Below are 21,146 nucleotides of genomic sequence, written 5' to 3'. Positions count from 1 at the left end.
CCTCATAAAAAGACCATGATGTCATCAGAGATTAAGGAAGCATGTTAGATTGAAATGCTTGCTTCTCTGACAACAATGGCACAGCTAGTAAATTCACAATTTAAAATTTCATTCACAGCTCACAAATTCTGTTTGTGTTTTGGCCAGCCAAAAGACCTCAATTGGTAGTGACATTTAGACTGCAATACCAGTTTTAAACTCCAGTGTTTGTCGCTATGTATAGCTCCTTTAACGTGACCTCAAGCTGGGAAACTGTTGAATATTTGAATATATTAGACATCCTTTAACTACATTATCTAAAATGATCAGGAAATCAATTCTAATGCAGTGCACCAGTGATTGATACTGAAACAAAAACAGAAAAGAGTAAAAGTGTGACAAATAAAGCATAGGAAGATAAAGCCCAATATATTAATGAATGATAAATTATGAAATTAGAAATAGTACAAAGAGACAGCCAGACAGAGAGATAGAGAGAGAGAAATAATGATAAGTGGAATAAAAAAAAAAAATATGTAATGTGGAAAATAAAGGATAGATGATGTATAATAAGGAAGATAGATAGGACTGTAAAAGTGGAACATGAAAATTTTTATATATATACAACGTAGGTTTTGAGAAACTTTTGAGACAATTTTCACAATTTATTACTCCTTGGATTTTCCTACACACACACACGCTGTGTTGAGCAAGGTATCAATATAGTGTAAACCTATACATGCTCAAAAAAAAGATATATTGCCATCGTGTTCTTGATGGAATGCTGCAGAACAGAGCTGTGTCTGGTCCGCCCCTCGGTCCTCCTAATGAGCTCTCGTCCAGCTCTGCCCTCCCCCCTGCCCCTTCCACCCCGCTGTCCTGCTGCCCGTGCCCCCCTCAGCTCCCTTATTAAGCCAGAGAGGGGTCCCCATCCAGCTGCCCCCTCCGGGGACCTCCAGGTCCCCACCAGATTAGGAGGGCCGGAGGGGACAGGGTCCTGGCCATGGAGCTAACCTCCACATGATGAGTGGCGACCGCATCTGGAGATGTCACTGAATGTGGCAGCCAAAGGCCAGACCGCACGTTTAAACCGTATATAAATTTGCTGCATAACTGCGTTCTGTGTGTGTGGCACAGAACGTGCACACCAGTCTTGAAAATATCCTTGAAAATGCATGAGAATTGGGACAATAAAAAGCAGATATGGAGAGCTGAGCCTGAAGAGAACCAAATTAACCTTTGGCATTTGATTCATTCATCACGTTTGGTGCTTGAGCCATTTCATTCTGCTGTATGGACCAGTTCTCTACACCACTACAAACCATGGCTGTATAGCCACTGTGGAGCATCAGATGATAAGCAGAGAGAGCCTAAGCAGAGAGAGCATGAGGAACCGTTTTGAAAGTCCATCCTCTGGAAGTTATCTATCTATTTATTTATTTGTTTATTTATTTATTTATCTATTTGTGTCTCTCCTCTCTCTGGGTCTTCTCGGCGTGACATACAGGGCTTTTAAAAGCTGCATCATTATCAACCTCATGGTGAAGAGATACACCAAGGGGGGCCCTGGCAGTGCCGATTTGGGCAGCGCCACACTTTGAATAGGCACACCCTAGCAGTGGCTGTCTGTGTCCCCTTCCCCTCCGTGCTTCAGAGGAGAGAGATGGCGGATCCTCGATAAGGCTGATGGTTTTAGCCTGCAGCCTGTCAAGTGCCTGTCAAAGAGTGATAAAGAAGGAAAAGACACTACCCTGCCTTCCAAATAGCGTCAGTGGGAAAGTGCTCACGTTCTTGAATCCTTCTCAGAGAGGTGGGCACACAGAAGCAGAGCTTTATATTGAAAGCATCCAGATCAAAGATCCCATTCATGACCTCATGTTTGTAGTGTTGTTAAAATTTCTAATCTGTCTTTTAAAGGGAAACTATATGTATGGAAAATATCCTTGGAAAGCGAGATAATTTCTGAGTACGTAGCCAGTCGGTGTCAGTCAACTTGCACAGTTAATATACATGAAAGTGCCCGGGTGAGCAATGCTGATTAGCATTTAAGTGCTTAATTGCCTTGAGAAGCTGTCAACATATTTCCCATCTAAGTCACATTTTCATTATTTTGCTCATAAAGAGAGGGAGTGCTGGAAATGATAACAGCCACTTAGTTAGAGAAGAATATGCAAGCACACTCGCACACACACCCGCACATGCACATACGCACATGCACATGCACACACACACACACATACACACGCACACACATGCACATGCACACACATGCACATGCACATGCACGCACATTCACATTCACATGCGAATACAAATGCACACTATAGAAAGGCGTACACACACACACACACACACACATATGAAATATGTTTGTGTATGACTCATGATGTATGTCAAGGATCTGTCAGTCTTTGGGAAAGGACACAGTTGCAAGGAGACTCTGTTGTGCCAATTAAGTAACCTTTTAAAACTGCCTTGCTGCCTGGTGACGCAAACACACACTCTCTTTTTTCTCTCTCTTTCACCCCACACACACACAAACACATATACACACACACTTGCACACTCTCACACACACACTCGAAAAACTCCACTACTGCTCTGTGAAGCTTCCAGTTCAGCTTAAGCGAGCTTAGGCCTGCTTGCCAGTATTTCCGGTATAAATTATTCAAACCTCTCATTGGAGTGTTTTCCTCCGCCAAATGCTAGATAAATATTTTTTGTGCCTGTAAACAATATTGTTGTTAATTATGCCAATGCTTTCTACCCTGCTGCTAATGATCATAAGCAAACAAAGCACTACAGGCCATTGACTTCCAGTCTTATTAGCAGGACATTCCTTATAATGGTGGAGAGCATCATTGACCTTTCTGCCACATATGCGATTGGAGATTCCATCCCCGCATCCCCCCACGCTGTCCAGTAATTGAGGACATTAGCTGAACCTGAAAGGGATGTGCCTCTAGGTTGTGGAGGTCGAGCAGTTATGATGGGGGGCGATTGATTGGTCCATTTGTCTCTGGCCCAGAGGGTGATTGGCTAATTGTGGGGACGGAGGGCCATAAACCAAAATGTCAGACGAGCAGCCGTGTGCACAGCGCAGCTCAGCCGATGTCCTGGAGAAGTTTGATGGAGGTGTTAGTGACCATGTTTAGCCATTGGGTGCAGTGGGAGCGTAGGATTAGGCTGAATCTGACATTTAAACAGACCCAAGGGGCAGGAGGTGTGAAAAAGCCACACTCATGGGGAATTCCATTGCTTGTGTGTAGGTGTGTGTGTGTGTGTGTGTGTGTGTGTGTGCGCGTTGTGCTTGTATGTGTGCATGCATAATGTGTGTGTGTGTGAGTGTTGCATGTACGTTTTTGACTTTCCTCTCAATTACGGCGCAGTGGTGGAGCTGCTTCCTGTCAGCTGGGCGGTGACAGGCCAGGCCTGACAGCTCTGCTCTCTGATGTGTATTAGCTGTCTGCCCTGTCACTCGCCGCTCACCTGGAGCAAGCCTCCGTGACGGCAACACCAGCATGCCCACGCCAAACGCCCCACGTCTAGTCTAGTCTGGTCTCTCCTTTCAGCTCCACAGCCTCATTAGAAACACCTCATTACCAAAAAAAAAAGTGAAATTAACTGAGCGGTTATTTTCACTTCTTCCATCAAATAATGGCACATGCATTCATTACTTGAGGTCAGCCTTAAAAATGTGGAAATGTGTTTTAGAGAACATTCTAGTCATCTCTTTTTTTGCGTTGGATTCTGCTTCCTGGTTTTCCTCACACTGCACTGTATAGTCAGTGTAATTGCCTCTCTTTAAGGTGTCTGCCTTTCTCTAACAGGAGGAGTCTGAGACCCTTGTCCTTGAGGTGTAAACACAACTGTTATCTATTATCGGCATTATCCAGCCAACTGTTTAAGGCGGTCTGAGAAGACCTTTTCATTAGCTTGCACTCCGACTCTGATGCTACAGCCACTGGGAAGGAACCCATGGACTTTGAGAGAACCGCAGTGAGCCTCATCGCTAAAAGTTCTCGGTCGAGGTTGTTCAGGAAAATTGTAGGACACCCCACCTCCAGCTTTTCCAGAAAAGCGCTGAGGTGATTAGGACGTTATCAGCCTAGGTCTCATTAAATTAGATTAGATTGGATAAGATTAGAGCGCTCCCAGTCACAGGTGTGGGATATCAATCACACACTGGGGCGGGGTTCTCTGTTTAATTGTTGTTATTATCAACGAAATCTTCAATTCCCCACTTTCATCTGACATTGAAGACCTTTGCTGTTGAACTAATGATGACAAAATAGATAGTTTAGCAGTCCAGGCACAGATTACGTTTATGACACAGTCAATTTTCTACAAAGTCATTGCACACAGGGGTTTCAGCTAACCAAATCCCTTGTAATCATTTATTCTCTGCAAGGCATACGTATAAACTGAACCCCCCCCCCCCCCCTCTGTGCTTTATCGTTTTTCTTTTGCGTGATCATGTGACAAGTCTCGCTGGCGCACCTCAGCACTCCCCTCCGATGTGTTAGACTCCACAGCGGTGTTGCGCCTCAGCAGGGGGTGCATCTCTGATCGGGGGAGCCGTGTCACCCTGACAGAAGCGTGAGGAGTAAATATGATAAATCTGCCTCTTTAATTACAGCCTGGCGCTTCACTCTGGTGCGAGGCACACTGTCAGCGTCAATTAATATCCATGCGTTCTGTCACCGCCCCGGCGAAGTTCGGAACAGAAAAATGCATCATTGTGAGGGCAAAGGGAGCACACTTGGTGGTGGATGCCAGACTAATTTATCGATCGCTTGTGGCTGGCTCGAAAGAACCATAAATGAAAAGCTAGTGGCTGCACCTTAGGATACAAAATGAGTTTTTCATGTGAACAAGGTCTCCTGAAATGAGATCTGTCTGTCTTTCTTTCATTCTTTCTTTTTTCCTTACTCTCTCTTTCTATCTTTCTCTCTCTCTCTCTCTATCTCTCACAAATTCTTTCCAAAATGGAAAATCATTTATGTTCAGAACAGTTTTGTTTCACTCTGACGATGTACATGCTACGTTAGCGGCATGAGTAAAAGGCAGTTTAATGAAGATCCTGGAGACGCCATATAGCTTTTGACATTTAAATCGGTGCCACATGAGGAGTTATTAAGAGCCTTGCATTAGGGCAGGAGGAGATCGATGATACGCGTGTATCTCCCCTTTTTGTCAACACTGTCATCCACGGGAACATGATAATGAGGTCAAAAATACAGATTCATTACAGAGTGCTCATCCTGACCTTTTCCGCAACAGGGGTCTTTAGGGCTCTCATTTCCTGTGCTGTAGAACATGTCAATAAGTCTGACATTTGCATCAGTGGAAAAATGACTAGACTGATGTTGCCATGGTGGTGAGATTTTCCCATAGTAACAGCAGCAACAGTGGAATACGATATACCTCTGTAACTGTGCGCTTTCTTTTTGGTAAACAACAATCTATTGCTATGAGTCAACTCTTGTCAGTTGCCAACTCAAAACTCAGTGATTTTACGTCCAAAAGAAAGCTTTCACATGGAAACTTCTGCTGTGATTTCTCCTCCAGTAGACTTTGCCCGCAGTCTTCTTTAACTCAGATGTGTCAGCATCCATCACAGGCTAGCCCCACCAGCCATGAGTCCATCTCACACCGGAGCCCCAAACTAACCATGGCTAATGATCAATTTCTCTTCTCAGGGCATCTGACAGAGCCATAAAGCCCCTCTCCTCTCCTACCTTCCTCTTCTACCTCACTTCCTTTCTCTTTCTCTCTCGATTTATTTCATTTCCTCACTTCCACTCTAATAATATTTTTTTCTCTCTGTTTTCAGTGTTGGAGTGAAAGACGCCGTGATGGATCTGGAGGGGCGCCAGGGGTTTAAGGTGAAGTCAATATGAATTTATCATACTATAGACAACCATAATACCTCTGGTCTACCTATTCTTTACATTTGTAGGCATGGTATTCCTTCAGGAAATGACCATACGATTGTGTGGAAAGGCTTAGTCCTGTGTTACATGCTCAACAGGGGCATGAGTGGACCACGGTCTTCTCAGGCACACAGGTTTATGAGTGGCACACAGAGAGCTGTGAAGCAACACAAGGTTACTGGTAATAAAGGGAAGGAAATGAAGGATGGGAAGTCATGCTGGTTGTAATTTGAGTTGGCAATTTGAGTTGGTCATTATTTTACCAAATGGAGGGTGTGATGCCTCTCCTTGTTTTAAACTCAGTTGGTGCTAAAATGTTGTTGTGCTTAGCATCCAATACACATTTGAAAATGAAAAGATATTTGAGGAAACTAATTTCTATGCCACTGCACCAGTGATAGCCAAGACCAGAGTTGTCTGTCCATCCGTCTCTCCATCAAAAGTCAAGGTCACTGTGACCACATTTATGACCCATTCTTGTGAACTCGATATCTCAAGAATGTCTTGAGCAGCGTCCTTCAAATTCGGTATGAACTGGTTAGATTCCTTTCAACTCTATAATCGATGCCTCGCAATACAAATATGTCCAGAAATCCATGGCTACTCAGAGGCATACCACCGCAATGTGGTAATTCTACTTTGAAAGAGGTTTGAAAGTGGACCATTCTTAAATAGTCCAAAAGGAACACTGGTGCCTAATGAATCGTAATAGCATCAGTCTAATCTGTGCATTGACCAAAGAGCAATTAGCATCCATTGAAGCATCAGGGCCACATTTAAACTTCTCCTAAAAATGAGATTTAGGTCCACTGAGTAGCATCTGAGGGGCTAAAATTAGACCTGAATCATGGACTCCACAAACACAGGCGAGCGCCCTGTCAAATGAGTTGAGAGGCAAATGCGGGCCATGCATGCTCATTAAAATCTCTTGGTTGCATTTTCTTTTAATGGGGGTCTTGGAGAGGGCAATGCTGGGTGGCAGGCCTTTGAGACACAGGGGTGGACTGTTTAAGGGTGGAGTTGTGTGTATGTAAAAAAAATGAAACATTCATCAAGGTATGTGCCGGGGAGCATGTGATTACTGTTTTTTTTTTTGACGGAGATGTGGCTGCTGTGGATGTTAACGTGTCACCATGTACCATTTTTTTTAATTTTATTTATTTTATTTATTTAGTCATGGAATCCCCATGATAATTCCTCTGAAAGCATTTCATTCCCAGTTTCACCCACTGAAGTCTTCATCTTAAACGTAGGCCGCTCCTTCTTAAAAATAGAATTGGCTCTGAGGGTAAATGTGTGGCACCATAAATAATGATGAACATGAGTCACTGGGTGAAGGTGGGAAAGGTCTGTTGGCTCTGTGGATGCTCTATTGATAGATCAGTTAGCGTAGTTCACATGCAAACGGCTTGTGGATCCTACCATGAATGGATGTTGATGCAGATTCAGTACGCACAGATCTTTTTTTTAAGATCTATCAATGTAGTGGTGGTTACCTTGTGACACTCTCACTTGTGTCTTATGCCTATGATTTCTCTTTTTGCTCCAATGCCTTTAACTGTGTGTGTGTGTGTGTGTGTGTGTGTGTGTGTGTGTGTGTGTGTGTGTGTGTGTGTGTGTATGAGTAAATGTGTGTGTGTGTGTGTGTGTGTGTGTATGTGAGAGAGAGAGAGTGAGTCCATTCAGGGCTCGAGACAGAGCATGACCCTGCTCCTGAGGCACTTGTTCTCCTGAGACATCCGCACTGCTCTGTAAAAAGAGTGATTGACGCCGTCAAATTAACGACCCTTTAAATCCCCCCTCCCTCCTTCTTGTTTTAATTAATTACTCAATATCACCAATCCATCAGTCATGAATTATTGAAGCTAATTAAGCAGATGAACCATTAACACAATTCGTTGAGAGATCCGAGCCTTGAGATGTAGTGCTTGTGAGTCAATGTTTTAACAACATGAAATGGGGAACGCTTGTGCCACTGTGTTCTCATGTTCTTTCAAATAATCATTGTGCACCCTGTCACCACAAGATAGTTTTCCATGTTAATGTTTGCATTTATTTGCCTTGTCCGCCCCACCAAACCTGGTGTCCTTGAAGTGGGATTTCATTAAGCGGGGTTTGGCGGCAGAGTGTTGGTAGTGGTTGGATGAATGGCTCATCAATAATGCAGCGTGTTCGAGGTCTCTGTGCAGCTCCGTGTCTCTGGAGTGTCTTTAATCCAGAGCCCTGGCAGCAGCGTGGAGGCTGTGGAGGCTGCACCCCTCCCCTCTCCCCCCTCTCCCAGCAGCACCCCAGAGCTGGAGCACAGCGATAGAGATGCCAGAGGAGACCTGGGAGCAGCCCTCTAATCCACAACTTTCTCTCTCTCTCTCTCTCTCACCCACTCACTCACTCGCTCTCTCATTATCTCTCTTTCTCACTCACTCTCTCCTTTTCTCTCTCTCGCTCTCTTTCATTCCCTCTCTCTCTCACTCACACTTTTTTTTTTTTCTCTCTCTCTCTCTCTCTCTCTCTCTCTCTCTCTGCTCTCCTCCCTTGGTCTGTTCAGTCTTAGTCAAGTTTGAACTCAGCGGTTGGAAATTCCTGTGAGGAACTACTCACTGAGCTCCATCTGCACTAAGTGAGCCATGTTCCAACAAAGAACAATGATTTCCCGTCACAGATACCCAAAAAAAAGGTGTGATATAGATTCATATTGGAACTGAATGTAATGCTGAAGAGTTTTTTTTCCCTGCCTTTTACTGTGAGCTCCTGGGGGATGACATTGGCACTGCCCCGGGTAGATTTATGGTTTAAACTTTGAATGGTTTGTTATTGATAGCAAGCCATTACCTTTATGGCTGAGAAACATAAGGAGTCCCACGCATCATTCAAGAAGATTGCAGTGCAATCACTTTGATATGACTAGACGCAGGCAAGCTTGTTTATTAAGCAGCAAATCCCTGCCATGGGTGGCCAAGTAGGAAAACAGTATCGACTGATATATTTAACTCACTAAAATCAATAACTAAGTGGGGGTTGGAAAAAAAGCAATTGATTTCACACATCACACATGGGCACTTTGATAAATTATTGGCGAACTTTTGGATTTTTGAAACTCAATTTTTTAAATTGAGTATGTCTCCATGTACAGTACTCCAAGTTGTGCATGTGTGTGTGTGTGTGTGTGTGTGTGTGTGTGTGTGTGTGTTAGAGAGCGAGCGTATGGATTGATGTGTCTAATCACCAGTGAGCAATGAATCTCCAGACTTCTGGCTTCCCTTGAGGTCAATAGGAGGTCAAAGCTATCAAAAAGGTTAATGGTTGTCAGGAACATGATAAATATCCAGCAAGCCTTTGGTATGCCAGGTATGCCCAAGTGGCAGTGCACATAAAGGCTTGCTCATAGTCCTGCCCTGCTTCTTGTGCCTCAATGATCACAGGATGATTATGCTTGTCACACGCCTGTGCAGCTGATTTATGGATTGTTGATAGCACCTCCCTTTAAGTTTTGAAAGTGGTCCCCAGAAGCAGCTAATATCAAAACAGTGCGTCGGTGTTTAATAGCAGAAGTTAGAGCATGCAACATGTAGTGGCAGATGGCCTTGGGAGAGCAGATGGGTTCTGGGAGATTTGGATTTTTTGTTCATGTTGTATACCGTATACCGTAGATGTTGATAGTTTTAAGAGGAGGTTTCAGTCATCATTTTGATGCACTGTGATCAGATAGTTGTTTTTCGGAATATGTGGGGTGTAGAGGGGAGAGCAAATTGATAAGATGTGCCTCCAGCTAACAGCCCAGTAATAACCAATGCAAACAGAAAGGCTATATTTCCAGTTCCTGTCATATTTGGTATTATGAACATTCTTGGACTTTATCCCTTTGAATAGCCCGCAGCACTGCACGGAGTTGTCACACCTTTGGTGCATGCAAAGGCACAAAGGTTAGGTTTAGCTCTTGCCTCGGGGCGGCTATGAGCTGTGGTCATAAGATGTTCGTCTGGGGAAATCAAAACAAGAATGGAAGCAGACATTCTTGCAGACAGCATAGCATTGCTGTTGGGTTGTGACACCAATATCAGGCGCTCTCTGTCCTTGGATGTCCCAGCCATGATATCCATGATCTTACCATGTAAGGACAGTTATTTCAACTGGGGACGTTTTTTGTGTCCTCACTTTAGTCTGTAACTGTGCTCTTGGATGGCACCTAGAAGTCCTGTTGCTCCAGCTATTTCCACTGCCCATTCTAGGTGCGCAGAGTGGGACTGGAGTCACGTCGGTAAGAACAATTTACTGAATTGCAAATTGTGGGAGTTGTCCTTTTCTGTTCACTGTTGTTTTTGTGAAGATGTTTTTGCCAGCACACAAGTCACTTGCCCTCTACTCTCTCCTTGAAACAGACTGCTGGCCTCATGCACCAACAGCTGACAGCATAACTGAGAAAATCTGCAGATTACGCAAATCCTTACAGCAGCCGCCTGGGTAGTAGCGGCATACATTGGCTGTAATCATTTCTCTGAACAGGAGTTTTACGTTTTAAAACCGGATTTACTCACACACAGAGACTCCCTCAACTCAGCTCACCCCAAACCCGAGTTCTTATTTCTGGTCCCTTTTTGTGTGTTTGGCAGGAGGGGCGTCCTACAGGGCGGGTGGCGGTCTGTAATGGGCTCTCTCCTCCGTCGTCTGCACACTATGTGGATTTCACTGACTCGGAGAGAGAGACAGAGAGAGTGAGAAAACAATGTTTATTGCTTTCTGAATACAGAGGTGTTTAAAACCAGCTGAGACTTGAGTCCAGACATCATTGTTTACTGCTAATTTGCTCTACTGCATCTCAGCCACCTGCATCTCTCTCTCTCCCTCTCTCTCCCTCTCTCTCTCTCTCTCTCTCTCTCCTTCTCTCGCCCTCTCTCTCTCTGTCTGACTCTAACAACTGTGTTAACAACAGCAAACAGCAAACCCAGAGGTCTCCACTCGTATTGATTATTAACGTCCCGAGATAAGGCGGAGGAAATGAATCGGCTGTCAGACAAGGTGGTTCTGGATCACTTTGGATTCCGCTGTGATCCTCATGAATCTCAAGCTCCTTCCACACACGACAGTGGAAGTCTAGTCCAGAAAGTTAATTGATTATGAAAGTATTAATCAGAAAGTTTAAATTATCTTTGGTAGTGGTTCAAAACAATAATCTATTGAAATTAAGGGATATTCAGTTCAAATCAAACTGCTTGAGCCAAACTTGTCAGACTGATTGAAACCCCTCCTCTGAAGACTGCAGCTATGTTCTTTAAATGATTAAAGGATTAAAGATTACTGCCATCAGAGAAAAGATAATGAGCTTTGCTCTCCCGTCTCCACAGAATAGTTCCTCCCCAATGGGAAGTGTGAATGGTCATGCGTTAATGTACTGTAATAGGAACAAGAGTTTTTATTGGGTTGTTTTTACTTGAGCTGCTGCAATTGTGTCATGCTACACATTTCTCAAGCTAAGCATACCATTCCACATACCAACAGTAGAGATTATATGGTTGTTTCCATATAAGAGAAAATTATTCCTTGCAGAAGCTCAGAGGGATCACACATCAGTGGAAGCCTTTAACCAGAGAGCATGTGCTGCAAGTGCTGTCTCTGTTAATGAGACTAGCATTCACTGCTATTAGAATTCAGTAGACGCACACCTCAGCTCGTCCTTGGGCTTTCCAGTGCTTCTCCCGTGGGACCCTTGTGGTGCATGTTTTCTCCTTATTCCTGCCCCGCTACACCTGATCACAGCCACAGTGTAATGCCCTTGACTAGGGGGGATCAGGTGTGCTTGGTTAAGCAATATCGCTTTGATGAGTTTATTTTGTTGTCGCAGGGCAATGCAGAGATGGATTGTGTTCCCCCAAGAAGTCAAATGAGACAAATGGACATGTCCAGTCTTACAGTAGCAGCATGTTGATATTCAGTATTACAGTAACATGGTTATCCCTTAACCCTTAAAGGAGTAGGTTTTTGAACGTTCTAAGTTCCGCAACAATTGAAGGTTCTAAAATTCTATGTTGAATTCAATGAACCCAGATATTCTTTAGAACGTTCATTTCTCAACATTCCCCTCCTTTAAGGGTTAAAACATGCTCTCACATTTCTTGTTTATAATAATAACACTGCAAGTCAGACCTCTGCTGAAGTGCATCCTTTCCTACAAAAAAAAAAGAAACATTTAAAGGGATATTCCACCATTTGGGGAAATACACTCATTTTCCACCTCCCCTTGAGTTAAACAATCGATTTTTACCTTTCTCAAGTTCATCCAGCTGTTCTCCGAATCTGCCGATACCACTTTTAGCTGCAGCCTAGCATAGATCATTGAATCAGATTAGACCTTTAGCATCTCGCCCGCTGATATCACGCTTAAAAGTGACTAAGATTTACGGTAATTTTCCTATTTAAAACTTGTCTCTTCTCAAGTTAGAAAGTGTAATAAGACTAACGGAAAAGGAAATGTGCCGATTTTCTAGGCTGATTTGACATGGAACTATATACAGTATCAGGCGTAATATTCCTGTGACTAACCTATTTGTCTGCTGCAGCTCAACCTTGTTGCAGGAAGTTAGCCTACGGGGACTATTTTCAGGTGCTGCATGATATCATTGTGCTGCTGCGCCCATGGTACGTTCGCAACGTTCCTGATTATTACGCTGGAATTTATTGGAATTTATTGGAATTTATTAACTCAAGGGGAGGTGGAAAATGAATGTAATTCCCCAAATGGTGGAATATCCCTATAATGTATGAGAAGAGACAAGTATGCTTGAGTGTGCTTCAGTCGTGAAACTGTGTGGCCTGGCATTGTGATAAGAAAAATGCTCATACAGCTAACTACACCAAGCCATTGGGATCTGGTCACACTGATGTCTTGTGTTATTCCAGATGAGAGAGTAAAATGTAAATGCTGTTTTTTTTCTACCATCTGGTTAGGTATAGGCTACATTAAATAAAATTCCTCTGAGAATAAATTCTTTGTGGCGGCAACTTCCGCGGGGAACATTTCCGTCTCTGACACCATAAAATGTGCAGCTTCATTATTTATTTATTTCTCTTCTCCATCCAGTTCGAGGACACTTTCTCACAGTTACTCGCTCTACCACAAAGTCCCTGTAGACAAGTCGAGAAAAAAAAGGTGTGTGTGTTTTTATCCCCTTTGATTTTAAGTCTCACTTTTTCTTTCTTTTGCATTCTTTCTCATGTTTCCCTTCCTCCTCTCTCTCTCTCTCCTTCCCTCTCTTTCTTTCTCTCTCTCTGTCTGTCCGTCTCTCTCTCTCCGTGGGGTATTGCCTCGGTCACATGACCTAAATGTCTGTGCTCTCTGAGTCTTGAAGTCACTCCACTTACACAGTTGGTGTGGCCATCTGCTAGTGGATTAACGTTTTATCAGTCACTGCTGTTGGAAGGGTCCGGAAATGTAATCAAGATGCCTCATGCATTTTTTGTAACCGCACAGAGTGGAGTAGGGTGTTCGTGGACATTTGGCAGCGCCGGTCTGTTGCCATCCACGTGATGCACTGTGGGCTCCTTTGTATGCCTTTAGAACAGGACATGTTTGGGTGCCTTTAGAACAGGACATGTTGTGAAGACTAAAAACAGAGAGGTGGTGCACTTCTGTTGCCCCAGAGTGAGTGGCCACACTGCAGCCGTGGCCTCAGACAACCGTCCGTCCGTGCCTCCAGCGATTTAGCCGTGGAGGACCGTTTGGGTGTCACCTCTGCGAGATGACATCTCTTCTCGAGCAATTACTCAAAAGCAAACATACTGGGGGGGTAGCTGAGGATTGAGAGAGAGAGAGAGAGAGAGAGAGAGAGAGAGAGAGAGAGAGAGAGAGAGAGAGAGGATGAAAGGGAGACTGGGGGAGTGGAAGAGTTCAATCGAGGTGGAAGAAGGATGAGAGAGAGAGAGATGCTGTACTAGCAGCAAGAGTGGACTGAGAGAAGAGAGGAGGAAAAATCAGCTGACGTAGATGACAGCGAGAAATGCAGGGGAGGGGAGAGAGGGAGGGGAGGAGAGTGAGAGAAAGTTGTCGTCCTCTGGCGTCCCTCCGGCTCCTGACACTGAGTGAGCGAGTCGAACGCCCGCCGATGCTGCAGTCCCTCCGGCTGCTCGTCTCCTCTGCTGGGCCTCTGCGCCCAAACCCTCGCCCCGCCACCTCCCTCCATCTCCTCATCCATCACTGGAGTCCGACACGCAATCCCCTCAGCGAGCCATAGCCCAAAACATAGGGCTCTGAAGGGGGTAGTGGGGGTGAGGGAGGGATGCCAGGCTCACCGTGGATGACATCTGAGCTCCTTTGTGGATTTGTCCTCCTGCTGTTTGTTCATGCTCTTTGAGATTAAATCCAGGTGAGGCAAGTATCCAGGGGGGGTTTTGTTTGCTTTTTCTGACTCGCGCAAAAGAAAGAAAAAGAATCGATGTGAGTTGCCGGCGTGATTGTGAAAATATCTCCCTTTTCTTTTTCAAAAAAAACGGTTGCACCGTCTCTCATGTGGACTCCCATTCATCAGCGTTTGAGATGGCATCGCTCTCTGGCTTCTCTCTTAGGTGACGTGAGGGCAGAAAATGAATGGTTGACCAGCAGCGCTGTAAGCTGTAATTCTGTTTTGGGAAGCGTATTAATTCTGGCTGTAGCAACAGATGTCTATATATCAAGGATAAATAAACGGCCTCGCTCCAACACAATAGCACCCAAATTACATAAAGAGGTTTTTTTTTATCTGTGAGTTAATCACATTTTTTTTCAACCATTGGAATGCCTCATATTATCTCCTCTGCATACTGTTTTTAAATAGCTGATGAGGAATTGAAGCTATTTAACTAGGGGTTTAAACGCTGATTATAATTGCCTTGTTCTGATTTTATAGCATCCAAGAAGATACGAAGATTAGAATCCGAAGCATCAAGTTGCTTATGCTAATTGGCAGCCCTGACAAAAGGTTATGTCAAGGCTTCTGTCTAAAACCCAAGCTAGGCCTGGACTATAAGAACACCTCTTCTTATGTTTGCTTCGGCTTCATCTACAGATGAAAAACTGTGACCCAGTAGGGTCCCCAGCGAGTTGGCAAAGTGACTCACTGATTATAATTAGCCATGCCTCGCAGCATTTCCTTAAATAATGCATTATGGTGATAGGCTAGGTGGAGAAAGGTTACCAAGAAGTTACACACATTTTAACTCCCGGAGATGTCAGCAGCTTGCCTCTGGCATATGCATTTTGGTCACTGCACCTTGTGCTAGGTGCTAGGAAAGCAAAACATTCTCCGGGGGAAAGCAATTTCTATTCCTGCCCATTCAGCGCAAGATAATTCTGTGATTTTTTTGCTCTGGCTTTGTGATATTTGTTGTCCATTTATCTTCAGAGACCGCACTGAGGTTTCTTCCACAAGCTGTTTCAAAGGAGCGCTGTTATCTTTCAATTGAACAGGCCAGGCCTATTTCCATGAGCGTGTGTGATACCCTTGCAGATGTCAAATCTCTTTAATAATGAACAGCATATTGTATGAGCTGTGTTCTGCTTTAGCACTCTCCCTCCCTCTTTGTGCTCACATGATGTAAGTGCTGGTACTTACAGGCACTGTACACCCAGAGGGTACACTGGTCACCCCGCTTAGTGGTACATAGTGGCCATGGCCATGCAGAATGCCACAGAATGAGAGTTGTAATCAGAGAGGGTTAAAGCTGGACAGACCATGAAAATCCTGGACAATCAGGAAAATCCTGGACAGGTGGCAACCCTAGGCGCAGATAACCTATTACTCCTATTTTATATAAATATCCCCCTTGGAAGTTGATCCGTAGAGGATTTATTGGAATGCTATAAAATAAGGAGCAGCTACGCCTAGGTCTCGGACAGTAATCAAGGATCTTATTTATTTATGGATCTTATTTATCTTATTCATTTATTTATGAGTCAGTTTAGCTGTGAGGTACACATGTACTGTGGCACGTTGCCATGGCAGATCAGGCTAGATCCAATTAAATTTGATGAGCAATGTAAAAACATTGACACTCACTGGAAGGGTCAACATGTGTATGAAAACTAAATGCAATTAATTTGTTGAAGAATTGAAAGATTTTCTACTTAGTTGTAGTGAGTAAACTTTTTTAGCAAGCTTTAACTTCATCCTTTGGTTGAAGGTTTTATTGAAACGCAGAACAAAAAATGATCAACTAGAATCAGATTGAAACACCAGCAGGATCACTAGGCGAAAGGGCTGTTCACATCTCAGAAGTTGACACATAATTGACACATTTTTGGTTCACACACCGACGCATTTCACAGTAGAAAGGTCCACCTGATGATTTGTTCAGAGGAGTGACACCTTCCATTACATTTCCAGCCCCACCATCACTAATACTCCTCCACCCTTCTGAGTACATGTCCAAACCCTCTCTTTTTCTCTGTGGTCACCTACGCTTAGGTATCAGTCCTTGCTAGTGAACCACCCCTAATCAGCCCCTGCCAATCACTCAGAAAGCCACTTCGAGCCCTCTCCACCCAGCCGTCTAAGCACACACCACCAGACATCACACACCAGAAACCTGACCGCTGCTCAGAGCCTGACTCTGCATCATTTCCTGTTTAGAGAGCTAGTCTGCTCAGGCAATCAGTGGTCTTGGAACGGGCTGAAAGGCCCAACCTGCCAGAGCAGGAAAATGGACAGGCGTAGCTGACCTATACCCCCTCACTCCCCCACCTCGGCATGACAGAGGTGGCCCGGGGTGGACAGTATCTCTAACTGATGGTTGCCTAATGACTTGAATATGGGGAATTGTCCAGCCCCAGTGTGTGTGGGCATCAGTGCCAGTGTTGGCAGTAGCGGAAGCGATCCAGTGAGTGAGATATGAAGAGTTGCGCCGCTCCGTGAGGAACTGTGGCGATAAGCACTCTCGTTTCTTACTGCCCCTCCTCAGGCTCCCACTGCTGCTCCTATTCTGTCAGAACGCCGGCGCCAGCTTCCGCCCTCTGACTGACTCTTAAAAACGTAACCTGCTTACAGACATCCGCTCCTAGGCAACAGACTTTTGATGGCGAGACATAACCTCTCGCGTCACCTCCCCTTCCATTTTGGATGCACTGCAAAAAATGATCTTACCAAATGTTATAATCTTATATTAAGATAACAAATCTAGTTAGCATTGTTTTTAGTATAAAGATACTTACTTTGAGCTCTCTTGTAAGATTATTTGACTCAAAATAAGTCAAAATCTTCTTAAATTAAGACATAAAAACAAGTAAATGTATCTGCCAGTGGAGTAAGTCATTTTATCTTAATTTAAGATAAGATTGAGGATTAGATTAGGATAAGATTATTTTAAGATAAGACAATTTAAGGTAAATTTGCTTACTCCACTGGCAGATCAATTTACTTTTTATGTCTTGATTTAAGATTAATTAAGATTTTCACTTATTTTAAATCAAATAATCATACAAGAAAGCTCAAAGTAAGTATCTTTATACTAAAAACAATACTAACTAGATGTTTTATCTTAATTAGGGCTGTCAAAATAACTGATTCATTTCGATTAATTCATTTGGGAAAAAATAACTGATTAAAAAAATTAGTGCAGATTAATCGATTCAGTATGACCTTTGACCCCGAGCCGTTCTAGTCAGTAAAAATTAGACTGTAAAATGAAGGAGAGAGAAGAAAACGTGCTGCCTGGATCATTGTTCGGAACATTTACTTTTAAAAAACAGCCTGATGGTGTTGATAAAAATAGTGTTGAGTGTTGAAAATAAAGTCCTCTGTAATGTCTGCAGCAAGGAATTTGCATATCACCAGAGTTCATCAACTCTATAGTCGCACATCAATGCAAAGAAATAAGTGAATTTATTTCCTATTAGGTCATATCATAGATTATTATGGCAATTATTTGAACAGTGAAAATAATAATAAAATAATTTTTGAACTTTAATGTCACTAATGCTGATTATTCAATGATTCATTTGAATTTAAATATTTAAAATACTTTCACAGCAAAAATTATATATGTGATTAATTGAGATTAATTAATTAGAGTATGTATTTTTTTAATCGATTGACAGCCCTAATCTTAATATAAGATTATAACACTTGGTAAGATATAATTTTTTGCAGTGTGGTGCATAGGTGTCAGGGAAAAAGAATCTGCTGAACCCCGCAAGAAACGAAACTGTTTTGGATGAAGCACATGTAGTTATGGCAACGAGGCTGGTTTTACAGCACACAGGGTTAAGGGTAATGTTTCCACAGTTTAGTGGACTTGATTGCTGCAGTAACAAGCTGTGGCCATAAATCCACTGATGTTCTGTTTTTTAATGGGAGCAGCCCCATTTAATTGGCCCTCTGCTCCCAGCCACACAGACGTGGACTACTTTGCCATGCTGCCGGAAAAGGGAATAGATTGAATTGCAAACCACAATTAGTTGGCATTGTGTAATGGTGGTTGTGGGCCATATCCCATAGGGGACCCTTGTTACCAAGTAAGGTTCACACAAAACAATGCAATTTGAAAACCCCCTGTTGAAACAACAACAAAAAAAAGAGCTTTGTTATCACTGATAAGGATGCATGTTTAAGGTCTGCCAAATGGCAGTTTCTGTCGTTCGTGATTAGTTTGTGTGCTATACGCTTCCCACAAATTAAACAGCATGATTTACTCTCCTATAGAACAAGGTCGTACAACTCCCTGTCATGTGATTGTCTTTATGCAATTGATAATACTTTACCTCCACTTGCGCAGAACTGCTCATGCACACAGTACATCCAGGAGACTTGTGTTTACAGAACGAGGGGTTGAGTCTGATACACACACAGTGTTGTCTCAAGAGCCTTTGTTTTGGTCTGGTGTGACCTGAGGCATGTCAGGCTTTGGTTTATTTTGTGCTGCACCTTCCCTTCCATCCATTTTGCCTTTGATGTGGCCTACGTGGAGTCACACAGCCATGCTGCTCTGTTTTCAAAGGTGTGTTTGTTTGGCACCTTCGCTGCTACTGAGGACAGATCAGCTCCTACCGTCCAGCCTTTGAAGTGGCTTTCTCAATATAAAAACGATGGTAATTTGTTGTGTGGAGCCTATTTTGCATTCAGTGATGTGTGTGTGTGTGTTTTTTTTTTTTTCGTTCATTACCACCACAACACAGCCGTGATCAGGTTTAAAAGCCATTACATGCATAGGCTTTCTCGCTCATTTGAATACCACATTTGTATAATGTAAGCAGTTTAGACAAAAAAGATCTTAGCTGCCTGTCATTGACTTGAAACATAGCGCTTCGGATTTTGTCGACAACCACAGTGTAAGAGTCGGATGACACAGGCAGAGGGGGGAGAGGCAGCAGAATTCACACCGACAGTCACACAAAATGCGGCTTCTTCCCCGTTTTGGGGAAACAGATGCACTGTGCATTGGAGTATACTGATGAGTCTCCAGAAATGATGGCACCTTTGCTGATAATGGCAAATTAATTTGTTTCTCCTGTTGATTTCCTGCATCACCATAATTTCCATTAATCCGATACGGTCCAATTTGTCTCTGGTTGTGATTGTCGTAACCACGCTAATCAAATACTAAGAGATGAGAAAGCAATGTCTTGTGATTCAAACAGTGTTGTGCCAGTTCACAGCTTTTCTGAACTAGTTCAAGTTCAGTTCATACATGCTCAAAGTGAACAGTTCACGTTCAAAGTTCACAATTTTAATTCTGAACTAGTTCAAAGTTCAGTTCATTTTACTTTTTTCGTGAGATATTTAAATAAATACTTTTTTTCACACTACGAGCTAGAAATCACTATACGTTCTTTGAAGCTGTTCATTAGACATTTGCTCATGACACTGCAATTGTGGGTTTCTTACCAGGTGATGAAACTTGCAGCAGTACAGACAAGGTAGACCAGTTCTATTAGTACAATGAAATCCAGCCCTCGGCGCTCTTTCTGTCTGGTGATAACATGATTTAAGCGGCACCAGCGAGAATACAGGAGGGAGGAACTTTCTCTCGTTGCGTTTCAAAAGAGAAAACAGATGTCACTCAGTTAACAAATTCCAACATTCATTTACAGTGATGTCTGCCGTTCATGACACATAATGTGAACTAATTCACGTTCAAGTTCTTTATTAAAAAATGTGTTGCGATCAGTTCAACGTTCACGAAAAAATGAGCGTGTTCAATGAACGCGTTCTTTTGAACTCGTTCACGCACAACACTGGATTCAAATGCTTTTTTTGTACAAGGTGGCTAAACGAGTGGGTGAATTTATGTTCTCACCTCATAGAGAAGCAGGAACAGTTCCATGCAGTTGCTGGCATATTAATGCCTTTGGATGTCATCCTGTAGCAGTCTACAGTAAACTGCTTTGTTCATGGCGTGAAACTCACTGTGAGCTGATTGCATGCACTATGGTCTCACTTTTCAAAGTGTGACTGAACGACCAAGAGAGAGCTCGATTTTCCCTCACTGAGAAGAACTGAAGGCTGTGACAGCACACAGAAGCAATTTGAAGCAGCCTCTCATCCTTTGCTACCTTGAAGTTCTTACCTTTCACATTTCTTTCTGTGCTCCAACTCTACCTGAGCTTGGGATTTTTTTTTTTTTTGACGGCTGCAGTCCCTGGGCTTGATTGGGTGCCAGCATGTTCCTCCTCTGCGCCTCAGAGCTGGTCATGGTGTGAAGGTGGTGGTGGTGTATGTACGTGTATGTGTGTGTATGTGTGTTTATGTGTGGGGGGGGGGGGCACATAAGTGGGTCACAGGCAGCACCATCTGTCAGCGGAATGCCTACCTGCTCTGGCATGCGAGGAGGTTTAGCTGCATCCCATCCCCCAAGCCGCCGCCACCTCCAAACATCTCTTCTCATCCCTCATCCCACATCCCTCTTACTACTGCAGCACCGCCAGGCTTCCGACTACTCCCGACACACCGACACCAAAGCCAGGTGCGGATGATCAGCCCGCTCTGATTTTGAACCATGGACATGAACCAAATACAGACGTGTGGACCCCACGACGCCGGCAGCCACATACATGGATGCACACATGGACATGCACACATGGACAGGACTGCACACACAGGAATGCCCACAGTCAAATTCACAGATAGCCGAGTCTACTTCTGACGCATCACCTGTGCTCTCCAACTATTCAGAGATGTTTGACTCAGAAACATGACTGCTGAATTCCTAGTGTTTGTGTAAAGTACGTTTCAGGTTTTCCCTCGCTTTTCTCTCTGGCAATGATGGTTTTAA

At 43.6% G+C, this 21,146-nt stretch overlaps 1 protein-coding gene across 1 annotated transcript in view; it reads left to right on the top strand.

Moving 5' to 3' along the window:
- b3galt1b (UDP-Gal:betaGlcNAc beta 1,3-galactosyltransferase, polypeptide 1b) overlaps positions 1-21,146 on the top strand; it is a 67,685-nt gene that overhangs the window by 24,507 nt on the left and 22,032 nt on the right. The window contains exon 2 of the mRNA XM_048238760.1: positions 5,816-5,867. The gene's annotated coding sequence lies outside the window, so the exon portion shown is untranslated. The remainder of the gene's footprint in view (positions 1-5,815; positions 5,868-21,146) is intronic.

The sequence above is a fragment of the Alosa alosa genome, chromosome 3, assembly GCF_017589495.1.
Source record: "Alosa alosa isolate M-15738 ecotype Scorff River chromosome 3, AALO_Geno_1.1, whole genome shotgun sequence".
In the NCBI taxonomy this organism is placed as follows: domain Eukaryota; kingdom Metazoa; phylum Chordata; class Actinopteri; order Clupeiformes; family Clupeidae; genus Alosa; species Alosa alosa.
Note: the sequence above shows the minus strand (reverse complement) of the source record. Positions and strands in the feature narration are given on the sequence as shown.